Source organism: Dendronephthya gigantea, unplaced genomic scaffold, assembly GCF_004324835.1.
Source record: "Dendronephthya gigantea isolate DGI-Jeju-01 unplaced genomic scaffold, DenGig_1.0 000213F, whole genome shotgun sequence".
NCBI lineage: Eukaryota > Metazoa > Cnidaria > Anthozoa > Malacalcyonacea > Nephtheidae > Dendronephthya > Dendronephthya gigantea.
Window position 1 is genome coordinate 61,704 of NW_021163223.1, and position 12,303 is coordinate 74,006.

At 35.4% G+C, this 12,303-nt stretch overlaps 1 protein-coding gene across 1 annotated transcript in view; it reads left to right on the top strand.

Moving 5' to 3' along the window:
* Positions 1-4,259: 4,259 nt before the first annotated feature.
* Positions 4,260-12,303, top strand: part of LOC114539698 (low-density lipoprotein receptor-related protein 4-like) — a 35,745-nt gene continuing 27,701 nt past the window's right edge. Inside the window, exon 1 of the mRNA XM_028560313.1 lies at positions 4,260-4,332. The gene's annotated coding sequence lies outside the window, so the exon portion shown is untranslated. The remainder of the gene's footprint in view (positions 4,333-12,303) is intronic.

Consider the following 12,303-nt stretch of genomic DNA (forward strand, 5'->3'; position numbering starts at 1 on the left):
GTGGATTCTGGTCAATTGTAATCATGATATTCCATTTTGCAACTGTTACTTAAAAAATGAAAAGAATAAGATACAAAAGACTGCATGGCCAAAAATATGCTTAAACAAAAGTCGACATGAATTTATTTCAGTAAGGTTCGTACCGACAAATTGCGTACCTGTTGTTGTGAATGACTTTTGAACACAAAAAATATTGTGGTTGGTAAAAAAAATATATCTAACTTGAAGCGGTAATGATTATTTCCGCAGTTTTTAAACAAGAACGAATTTTCACAAAGCCACACGCATTTCATCCGCACCGATTACGATCAACATGCGGAATTCTTCGTCGACCGGTGATAAAAATGCAGAGTTAACTAAAAAATTAAACAGCATGCACAGGTAATGAAAGTAAAGACGATAATATTTATTTTATTTAAGACGAGCAATTTTCTTTTTTGTTCCGCTTATGCGTCGGCGCAGGAGACGCAAGAAGGACTATACTAAATATGGTTTTCGACGAAACCGGATCGATTTCGTAGAACACATGCACGCATGTATAAAGGCCTTTTAACTCACGCTCACTTTTTATGCTACACTAAATTTATCAAACATCAAAATGTGTACCTGTACCAAATTTTGTTAGCGTTCAGCGTACCAATACAAAGACTGGGCACAAATGAAATTGGTAGGGGTACGCCATTTTAGCATTGCCGTGCCGATAAATTGAGTGCAGTTTAAACGTTCAGACTATTCTAAGATTTAAACACTGAGAAAATTGGGTATGGTGACGAATTTTAGCCACGCTGTGCAAAATTGTACGAGTAGTGTGAATGGGAAATTCCGTGGGAAATCTAATACGTAAGAACATTGAATCATTATAATGAATGAAAACTCTCTTTTATGCTCAACATGACTATATATTCTTTACACTGAAATCTTTACCTATGCTACAAATCTAACTTTCCCATTTGTATACGTAAGGCACTCAGTAAGACGTGAAGTTGAATAAAAATGTATGTCTCAATTTGTCTTAAATGCGTATTCAAATCAGACTAAAGATCAAACTTACGTAGCCTGGCAATCTTTAGATCGATTCTATCAAGAACGTATTTACGTTCATTAGTCACTTATTACGACGCCGACATGCCCTGTCCATGGTCGTTTCGAATAGAATTAACATATGCTATTGCCTGATTCTAATTTAGTTAGTTGTTTCTTACATTATCTTAGGCTACTCTCACTTTCCGATGAAATATATATTTTCAAACATAAAAATACCCCCCCCCCCCGCAACCCCTACCCAAAACAATAATTTTTAATTTTCGAGCTTGTGGCATATGCTAGTATGCTTATTCTTCGACGCGTGTAGCTATATATGTTTCTTCTGGGCATGTGTTATTTGTTTTTGTATATACATGCAATCGGAGAAATGCCTCGCATGGGACCTCGTGTTCCGTTTGCATTTTTTCCGTTTGAACATTGTTCAATAATTTTGATACAAATAAATTAATAAGTAAGTTATATTAGAGAATTAACGAAAATTTTCCAAAATTAAAACAACGTACTGAACGACAAATTTTATTCAGTGCAGGTGATATATTCCCTTGTTCAAATGCAAATTTCACGCACGATGATCAGTCTCATCTTCGTGATGTATATTGGTGGAGTTCTGGTCAATTGTAATGATGATATTCCATTTTGCCGCAAACACTTGAAAAAACTAAAGGATGAAATAAGAGACTGGCGAGAAAGATGCTTGGACAAAAGTCGACATGAAATTATTTCACCAAGTTGTAAAGTTCATATATGTGTTTCTATGCAGGTAAAGAATGCTTGACTTCGTTCCCGAAAACATTTAGACTTTTTGAAAAAAATTCTTAATGTTTTTGCACCTGTAGATCTTCCTCCCGTGAGTCCTAACCTAACTCCAGATTTACAAAACTTTATACGCAAAGAATATCGTACAGTCCATCGAGCATCAGTTACCACTGTTTTAACGAAAGTTCATGACGAAACTTCGGTTAATCTAGTTGTTGTGTTATTCATACAGTGGGCGACGTTATATATTCACATGAGCGGGACAATCAGTCGCGAGCTGCTAAAAATTTATACATTTACGAGAGTGCACAAGCCTAAGCGTGCTTAATATCAAAATTTAGAAAGGTTGTTATGGCAAATCAAGAGTGCACAAGCCAAAGCGTGCCTAATTTTTCATTTTCAAATGTCAAAAATATGTTAAATAAACTTGAATATTTTAACTAGTACAAAAGATTTGTTCAGCTAAACGGCTTTTGAACAACCGACCTCCGAAGTGAAAATATGCTATTCTTACTAACAATTTGTTTCAGCGTCGTATTTGCTAATTTTGTATATGTCCGTTTCGTATTGAAGATGTTACGCAAGGCTATAATTTATTGTGTTTAGATATAGGCATATAAAAAGACATATAAAGACATTGTCATTCGATAGTAACCTGATCTCTTATAATGTGTAAAAATTTCACCTACAATATCCTGTTGAAGTTGGATTACGTTTTTTTATACACCCTGTGTATAGCGAAAAATCTATTCAATTTTTTCATACAATTCTTATCTCATATGACATAAAATTCAGAACATGGCGTGCGTCTGTTTCGCTTATTATTATTGCTATGACTAAATGTCGACACAGCTAGACCGTACGCGATTTTGCAACGCAACGCTAATTTTCAGTTTTCACAAGCAGGCACATAAATTATTTCTCGAGGCAAAAGTTGGAATCTACGGACACCAGAGTAGTCAAAATGTATTTATCGTTAAGTAATCTACAAGAATATAATGATAGTTTAAATTTTATTTGTTTTCGGAAAATGAAAAACTTTCAAAAATTGCTGCGTTGCCAAATCGCGTCCAGTATGTTTGGACCTTAAAACGAGATAAATGTGACATTTTACTTTGAAACTTGGTTATTACAGCGCAGATTAGGCTTTCTATAGCAAACTGCTAAAATATTCATTTCGGCCGTTAATCAGTTCCATTATTATCTGATATCCATAAGCATTATAGTTCAAAAAGACATTACGTTAAAAATCCAGTATCGCTCACAGCCTCAATCCAAATATATTTAGCACTGTTAAATTATAAGCTACAAATTTATTGTAGCAGACGCTTTCAATTTTCCTGCAGAATATTTTAATCGAAACTTTGACACAGTCAGAGCTCCTGTGTTGAATACTAAGGGAGTGTTTGTGACAAAATTTTAGCCTTCAATAAGATGGTTAGATACCGTTTAGTGAATTAGTTATATAAACTGACATTTTGAACAGGGAACTGAATTAAGCGTCGCCTAAATTGCATATATCTATCAAACAACAAATCTAGAGTTTTTTTTTGTTTTGTTTTGTCGTATATCCCAAAAAACCTTTTCAGAACTCGTGTCTAGCACCGTTCCTATGGGAACAGGGATTGATTACCAACAGTAATTGGCGGTAAAAAAGACCAAAAACGAGGAGAGACTTTGATGGATGCTTGATCGACGATTAAAATTTCATGCCATAAACAAAACAGTTTGACATGCATACGATCTCCGATAAAATTATCAATCTTTTGAAATTCCAGAACTAAGGCCAGTTTTAGACATCGAACGTTTCATGTGCCAAATCGAATGCAAATGAACTTCAACAAAGCCTTTACTTCATTTGCATTAGGTTCGGTACATGAAAAGTTCGACGTTTGAAACTGGCCTAATGCATTCTAGTCAATTTATAATGATCATTGTAGTATAGCCTCGGTATATATTACCAATGTTAACCCGTTGTGGGTTTTCATTAATCATCACAATTGTATTCGTTGACTGCATATGGAATATAAGCTTATTGATTAAAGGAAATGAGGCGCCGCTTCCATAAGAGGAATAATTATTGTTATTACGACAGGTGAAAACTGCTCGTAAGTTTCTTTCCAAACTTGTTTTTAATATCTTTAATTTCTAATTCTTGTTTTGCTTTTATTTCTAACGTAAATCACTTTCACGACATGTTTTTTTGCTTTTATGTTGCTTTACATGCAGTATTATGGAAAAGCATTCGTGTTTGCTTGCTGGCGGTGAAAACGTTTGAAATTATGTTTCTTTATAGTTCAAGTGTGTTTCCGAAGAAAAATTTTATTAAAATCTTTATTACAATCATTCAAGCCTTTTTACTCTTAAGAAGTGTCTAATTAAGCGGAGTTAATGAAATATAATTGCACGTATATCCTTCAGTATTTTAGAATACGCCTTTTGTATACATCCATAACATGCAGACATCGAAATTTGGGAGACGAAGGGAAACTCTATATAGCTATCACAGAAAGCAACACCATACAAGCTGAGGTAGGATATTTTAAAAATTTTTGTAAGCTAACTTTTTAAGTTTCTTTAAAACGGAAGGCACTGCTATTTTTAAATAGCTAACGAATTAATTTTTTTTTGTGCCAAGTCGATTTAGTCCATGCATGTATATTTTATGATGGATATTTCATTGCGTTTTTAAGTAATAGAAATGCATTTATATATTGAATATATTGTTTTGAGAATACTTTAGAAAACATCATAAAATTATCAAGATACGAGGGCTTCGTTTGCTTGATTATAAACATATACATTCAGTAATACTTGTTGAAGCACAATTTATTCCCCGTAATATACCTTGCACGTGTTTGAGTCGTATTGCGGTGATATTCCAGAAGTTTTACGAGGAAAGTTAAAAGTATACGTCTCATTCGATTCATTCAACAACAAAGGAAAGGTTAACCTATGTACTGTATTCGCCCTTCCAAATAAAAACAATATATGCTCGCATCTGGATCGTATATATATTGACGAGTACCAGTTTAGGCTGAAACTTTCAGACTTCGGTCTTTTGAACGAACGTATGTTAACCAATAGATAAGTGGTTTCAAAACAGTTGAACTTTTGAAATACGCTCTGAAATAGCTTTCCATTCAAACGAATTCAATGCATTTAGCCTAATATATAATAATATATAATATTTCTTATTGCTCGATAGAAAGAACGTTTGTGTTGCATGGATGATATTTAGTATATTTACAGTATTGCTTGAACAACCGCTACAATTTGGGGGGAAGCATGGAAGTAACTTTGTTTTGTTTAATAATGACAACATAAAATTATTCAATGTTATATCGCTTTGGCTACATAAGACTGAATTGCTTGACAGGTGTGTCGAACTGAAGAGAATAATACGATGTTTAAACTGATAAGGATTAGTCGGCAAAGAGAGCTATTTCAAATGTACGCTTTGAAATAGCTTGCCATTTAGACGAATGCATCTGATTTAGCCCAGCAAAAACCGCCGTTAACCTAGGTCAAACTTCGCTCTGATCGCGACTGAACCGAAGTCAGACCGAGGTCGAATCGTTGCGAGATGGAAGTTAAAACTTGGCCTAACTCGGTCTGATAGATTTGGTTATTGTTTTGTTCTTCTCAGCTGTTCAACATTTCGTTCGGAAGCGAACGGCAACTGCGAGGTATTTCTTCCCTGCGGTCGTCTGCAGTTTCTGTCGGTCGACTGCAGCCAAACCCTGACCGAGCCGCAACCGCAGTGTTATTTCCGGCTGGACAGTACTATATATATATAACTCTACTAAGAAGCACATCAACCTTTTATCGAAATTCATGAAATTTAAACCAGATACTTCGGCAACCAAACAGAGCATTTAAACGCCAGGGGCCGGTTGTTCAAAAGCCGGTTAGCTTAACCGGGGTTAACTCAAGTTTTCAGATCAATTTTTTTAATCCCTTGTTTATGAAGTTGAACATGTTTTTTCATAAATATTTTGTGGATGAATAGAAGTCTTATTTTGTAAAGTCTTGAAACAAACCCCAGTGCAGAAGCATATAAACGCAAAAGAGCGTTAGTTTCAACCCAGGGTTAAGCTCTCACCTACACGCGTAAAAATCATCAGGTTGATGCAAGTTGTTAAAAACAGGAGTGAACAATGTTGTTCTGCACCCTGCAAACAGTATTTTTAACAATGTTGTTACAACTTGTTACAACAACATTGCATCAACACTAATGATTCAACAAGGTTCAACAACATTGTTAACAATACTGTTTATGGGTTGCAGCACAACATTGTTCACCCCTGATGCAACAACTTGATCATTTTTTGGCCGTGTAGCTTTGAACAACCGGCCCCAGGTGTATTCTGAGTTAGAGGAGTTACTTGTCTTTAAGTCTATACTTAGCCGCTCTCCTAAGAAGAAATACGCTTGAATAATCTCACAAGTATTCTGTTTTTATAAAACGCTTCATCCGAAAATTTCAGAAGAGCTGTTGAATATCCAAACTGTAGAGAATTGGCGATAGAAATATTCTTCATCTGAAAATATAGTGCATTACGAAATATATGTCCTGAACCGCGCGATTTTTTCTTACCAAGGGTGACATATTGTTATAAGTAGAGTAAGTAAGCGACAAACAACCTTTCTTAAGTAGGCTTTACTTAACACTAACAAAAATTACAAAATGGCTTCCAATTTATAACTACATAATACTAGGCCTGGTTTCTAAGTAAAATTACAATAATACTTTATGTAAACCTGATATAAATTCACTACACATATTCCTGATCAGAAAATTTGCCTGATATTTAAATTAAACGACAGAGTTTAATTGGGTTTCACAGATCCTAGGTATCCTTATAGAATATTAGCTACAAACAAGTTAAACTGAAACACAATTTCCTCTACCTCACTGGCGTCAGAGTTGTGCGTGAAGTTATTTGAAATTAAGCCTATACAAGGCCCTGTTTTTACATGGTGCAAATTTTCTTGCAATGCAATTCTCCTTTTGAGAAATGTCTATTCGGGAACAACGAAACTTTTGTGTTTCTTACACTTCATGCACTTTTCTTCTGGAAGACTTCACTAATTTACATTTACATTTAGCTGTTTTTAATAATATCACAAGTACACTTCATGCACTTTTCTTCTGCAAGACTCTTCACCAATTTACATTTACATTTAGCCACTTTTAATAATATCACAAGTATTTTGTTTATGTAAAACGAAAACGTAGCTACGTGCGAAATATTCAAACGGAAAGTGAAAAATAGAAATGTTTTCACGATTAAACCGAAATAAAATGCAATTGCTCCATTCAAACATAATTTAGCAAAAATTGGTATGCAAAACTTCAGTCAACGCTTCAATTCGGATGGACACAACGCTATCGCTATAAATTATTAAAGGACCAACCGAGACAGACACTAAACACGCAATAGTTGTGGGAGAAGATGTTGTGAGGTACAAGTGCTCTAAATATATTGCAAATAACCCCTTATAGACTCGTTACAGCTTTTTGCATGTAGTTTATTCTAGTTAATTATGTAGTCCTGGCCAGGACTCTGATGTCCTAAGGGGTCGTATATCCCAATGCTGGACGTCCTCAGGGGTTTAGCAGCTGCTCCCCAGTATTGGACTTCACTCAAAAGATGTCATAGCTCCCCAGATAGGAATCTTAAATGGCCAAAGGAGTCATGGATCCCTATGAAGGTCATTAGGTATAGACAAGAATGCATGTATAGATTTATGCGAGTCTATATGGGGTAGAGGGTGACCTTTGGGAGCACTCCATCTCCCAGAACCAATGTCTATTTACATACAATCATTTACATTTAAAAATACATTCAACACAATGTTTTATTAACTATATGAAAGAAGGTAAAAAGTTCAAAGGTGAGTATGGTAGAACCCTGATGTTCTTTATATGGATATTAGTCAGTCCCCGGAATAAAAATATATTTACATGATTTTTTTACTTATTTTATTTTTTTATGAAAATCAGGAAATTGGTGGAAAAAATCGCGAAGATGGGTTGAAAACACTTAGAAAGTGTTTAACATAAGTTACCCTTTTGAGCTTTAGATATGCGTCGGATATGTTTGATAATGGCACAATGTTAACAACATGTCATGAAGGTGAGCCCCTATTGGTTAAGCTGTACTGTTTCCGGTAGCAAACGTTGCTAATTGGCTGCTTGCTGATTGCCTTGTGGCGTACACGTGCACGTTCACGCAGCGTCCGGTCAGATTCTGCGGTAAACCAATTAGATGAAAAGAGTTTGCACCAGTCCGCAATTTTTATCCGAAACCTTGTCTCGTTAACTGAACTTGCTAAATAAACTGGCTAAAACACACTATAGAGAGACAAAAAATCAAAGTTTTAACCGCCAACACTCGAACACAAATGCTTTTTAATGATACTGTATGCAAAGCAATATACTGTACTAAGCTCGAACCTTTCGTCTCAAGTCATTCACGTTTGAAATAAGAGAAAAAAAAGTATGAGAAATCATCCAGTTGTAAAAACCCACAGCGGGTTAGTATTGTTAATATAAACTGAGACTATGTGAAAGTTTTGTTGACAATTAGAAGCACGCGCTAACTATACAATTAACAAGAAATTTTAATATTGAAATTTCGAGTTCATTTTATATGGTCGGCAAGTGCGTTTATTTGTAAACAAAACACGAACATAAAGTCTCTAACACTTTTAATATACAATCTGAATCAAGAGCTTAGAAGGGGACGAATATGTAATTGTCCGCCCCCACTTTTTTATCCCCAAGCCGGTGCGGAGCACCGTGCGAGGGTACTAATTCCGCCCGGAGATTAGGAATTACACCCGGAACCCGGGAAAACATAGCGGAATCCAAAAAGGCCCCCAAATGTCATGGACGTTCAATGGTCATGGTACTTGTGCGCACGCGCAAAATTTGAACGAGTGACGACTGGTAATTAGCAACTTGCTGATTGGATAAGACTAAACGTTCTTGTTTCAGTGAAAAACGTCAGCAATTTAACTGTCATTTTGCAAACTATTTTTTTTAAAAAATGTTTCGAAAACACAATATGAAATGTGGAATTAAATAATAGATAAAACACTGGGAAGAGTTTAAAATATTATCAGAACCGGAAGAATTAGCGGTGAAAAGGAACAACTGGTTTATAATCCTTGAAATGGTAGGAGTCTATTTTGTTTATTTCGAAGTTTCTTTCGTGTTTGTTGTACGAATACATTTTATGAGCTTGGTACAGTTTGTCGTTTTGCTCGGTTTTGCGCAGGGTTTTGCGAAGACGTGACCGACTATTTAAGGCTTTACATCATCGTTTTAACTTCAAAAAGAGTTCTTAAAAGTGTATTTTGGAGTTTTAATATAACAAATATCACTTTAAAGGTTTATAGAGTCGACTGCAATTACTGCATGAATTTAATAATCGAAAAACAACATTCGACGTTCACTGCTTGGTTATTTATATTATTTGTGCTGTTTTGATGTTTTGAAGGTTTAGCTATAATGGAGTATTAACTCTCACCTAAACTGTGAAAGTCTATAACTTAATGCAACGGAAAGCAGCAGAAAAACGGGTGATTTCACTTCACTACTACTGTATTTGTTTCCGAAAAATTTGAAACATCAGCTATCGGCTTTACATTTAGGACATTTCATAATATTGAAGGTTAGGTCTGGCTAGCTCAGGAAATATTTTGCTTCGTTTGAAATGGCGAGGGGTTGCTGCATGCATGTATTTCTAGTACCATAATGTCTTATCTTGGGTATATTAAATACAAAAAATAAGAAATGGTATTCACAATTGTGAACCCAAAAGTCCAAACATTATCATATGCATTACCTAATCTATGCAAACAGAGGTGTTTCCCCTACTTTTCAACATGGATTTATGCCTTTGAATTCCGATTAACTTCATTGCTGCATTGAAGAAGCAAGCTTCGCTGCAGGCTGTCGTTTTTAAATAAACCACGAATTTTTAGTATGGTTTACCACTCTGCCTCTTGAGGTCTGATGTTTTAATTACGCAATCAAGAGAAATAACCCTCAAGCAAGTTCTTGTTAAAGCGCTTTATCGCTCAAAGACCATAGCTTAGCAATAAATAAGCTAAAAATTTGATTTTTTTTTCAAATAAGATACAAAATGCTTTTGTTTGCTCTGCCAAGCCGTTGTGCGCGCGGAGACTGTTTTATTAACATCAAGCACGCACTCACATGACCAAAAAAACGGGGAGAGGGCTGTTGCTTCAATGCATGGTTATTTATAACTAGGTTACCCATGGACAGAAATGCTGCCTGAAAGCATGATGTCAGTGTTCGTGTTGCCAATCTCGTCCCCCAGTGTTTTCTAGTTTGGTCGCCATTAACTTATGGCGTAGTTTGTTCGCTGATCTATATAAACACTTTGGAGTAAAATTTATCTATTGTAATGTCTATTTTCTTATCGGCTTTGGATTTAGATATTGTTGAATATATGTATGAATGTAGGTATGAAAGGGGGTATTGATTTGTAATATTGATTTGAAACTTTGTAATTCGACTACTCCATGTTACCATGTAACAATTTATTGTGTCGTTACGCGAATAGCTGCGTGGCTAGAGGAAACATGTCATCTCATTTGGCCCATGCTTTTCGTAAGAGTACGTGTGAATTAAGCATCATTGCTTCGTTTTGACGAACATTTCGATACTACGTATACATTATAACCTGGTTTGATAGAAGACGTTTGACAAAATTCGCTTATAAGTTGTTATATCTCAGCGGGCCAACGAATAGAAATTGTTGGGGCTTTCACAAGTTTAATCGCTTGGTTTGTCAAAATTTCTACGTGTTTTTGCGAAGGATCGATAGACTATAATCATTATTTTCACCAATTCCAAAATTACATTTCTCACGTTTGGAACGCTAAGAATCTCTTCAAGAAAGAATGTATAAGAGGTACCACAATGCAACGCGCAAAGTAAAATCGAGATTTTCCCTCCTGGGGCCAGTTGTATAAAATGAGCCAATCAGTCTGAATCAGAGTCATGTATTTCTGAGTTACTTTGGATTTAAGTATGCAAAGTGTGATATAGATATAGTTTTATACAACCATAGACAATCCAAAAGACAGGGACTGGAAACGCTGTTGTTTTTTCACGCGTAATCCGTGATGCGGACAGCAGCGACATCATGCAATGGCGACTCAATTTTAATGTCAAAAACATTACGCAAGCATTCAAAGGAGGTTTTTCGGCTCTGTTTGACCCAATATAGGTTTAAAAACCGGATAAGTGCATCCACAGATTTATATTTGTTCAAAAGATATAAATTACAAAGCCTGAAGTGTATTAAAACTATAGTTACAGGGTTCGAAATGAGTGGAAACTTTGACAAAAACAATGGCGACTCAGTTTTTACAGTCAAAAATATTACGCAAGAATTCAAAGAGGTTTTTGGCTTTGTTTGACCCAATATAGGTTTAAAAATCGGTTAAGTGCATCCACATGTTTATCTTTATTAAAAATATGTAAATGACAAAGCCTGAAGTGTACTAAAACTGTAGTTACAGGGTTCGAAGTAAGTACAAACTTTGACAACAACAATGGCGATATTTTTGCCGTCAAAAACAATACGCAAGCACTCAAAGGGTGTTTTTAGTTCTGTTTGACCCAATAATTATATGCTTAAAATTCGGTTAAGTGCACCCAAGGGTCTATTTTTGTTCAAAAGATGTAAATTAAGAAGCCTGAACTTTATTTAAACTAGAGTTCTAGGGTTCGGAGTAGGGGAAACAGAAATAGCCATTTCCGGTTGATGCAAAAGGCCTTTATTTTACCAAATTGGCGAATCGCATAGCTATGTTGATGCGCTAAATGCACTCACAGTGCATTTAAAACGATAAATTTCTGATATGACTGATAAGGGATCGGGTAATTTTCAAGCTTCAGGGTTCGAAACATATGTACACTCTCGCGGATTTTTTTTCGTGTGCCATTTTGATGTAAAGGTTCCGATAAAAGTTAAGATTTGATTACTATAAACTAGGGAAAAAAATATTAAATCATACATACCTTGAAGGAAAATATCTATTTGCAGTAAATGTAAATTTTCAATGTAAATAGAAATTTAAAAAATGCCAAAAGGCAAAAAATATAAAACAGGTTTGTGATTATTTTGGTCAAAATTAGGGCAGGTTGTCAGGGCAACAGATAATTGCTACGTGATTTGGGCGCATCACGGATTGCACGCCAGCATCGCTGCTTTTATCACAGCGTTTCCAGTCCCTGTCTTTTAGATTGTCTATGATACAACCGACCCCTGATGTATAGATTAGGAGTGCTCAGTGCTGCCTAGCTTGCTCTCTCGCTGCACCAGCAAATAGAAAGCATCGTTTCAAGGATATTTTAAAAAGCATAAAAAATCAAGATATGTAGCTTCATGGACTTATTCAATTGTGTAAGTTACGTATGCATCACTATGCACGCAGCTACATTTCTCGAAGCCT